The sequence below is a fragment of the Penaeus monodon genome, chromosome 19 (genome assembly GCF_015228065.2).
Source record: "Penaeus monodon isolate SGIC_2016 chromosome 19, NSTDA_Pmon_1, whole genome shotgun sequence".
Lineage (NCBI taxonomy): Eukaryota > Metazoa > Arthropoda > Malacostraca > Decapoda > Penaeidae > Penaeus > Penaeus monodon.
In genome coordinates this window covers 28,339,972-28,340,684 of record NC_051404.1, presented here as the reverse complement: position 1 = coordinate 28,340,684, position 713 = coordinate 28,339,972, and positions in this window count along the sequence as shown.

Here is a 713-nt window from a genome sequence, read left to right as displayed (position 1 = left end):
GTCGCAGCCAGCGGACCTCGACAAGACAAGTTCTCGCCGTCGTCGTCCGCGGCCAGACACGGCGACGGCAGCGGGTTCTGGCGTCCAGCACCGTGGCTGACGACGCTCCTCCGTGACCGACAGCCCGTACGTGACGCCGCGAGGAAGGGATCTCTTAAAGCCCAGAGTTGTTTGGAATGAGAAATGCGGACGGGAGGCGTCTCCCTTGTGTTAGTCATCTTCCTGCTCCACTGTCCGCCAGGTTGGAACTCCCCCCCGCACACCTGTCAGAGGCTGTGCATGATCACCCCCCCCCACCCTACACACATGCACGCTTACCAAGAGATCCTCCGCAGTCAATCAAAGTTTCGCCCTCACCCCTTCCACCTCACCTCCCTCCCCTTTCAAAACCTGACGCGTTCCAAGCTGTGATGTTTACGCCTACCTCTTACATCTTGAGAAATGCCCGAGCCAGGTAGACCCAAGGGGGGCATCTGAGGGTATTTTGGTCCGTGTTCATACCTGACTACCCCTCTCCCCCCCCCCCTCCAGCCGCCCTCATCAAGCCACCAAGCCTTCTTCTTCGTGTTTATTCATCTTCCTTGCCGTTTAGTCCATAATTCCATAAGTGCTTAAAAACTCGGCCTCTTTTGCATCATTATCTCATCCCTTTCGTTTCTCCCACGTTTCAGCTATTCTCCTCTCCTCGATCCACGTACTCCATTCTTGCCTCC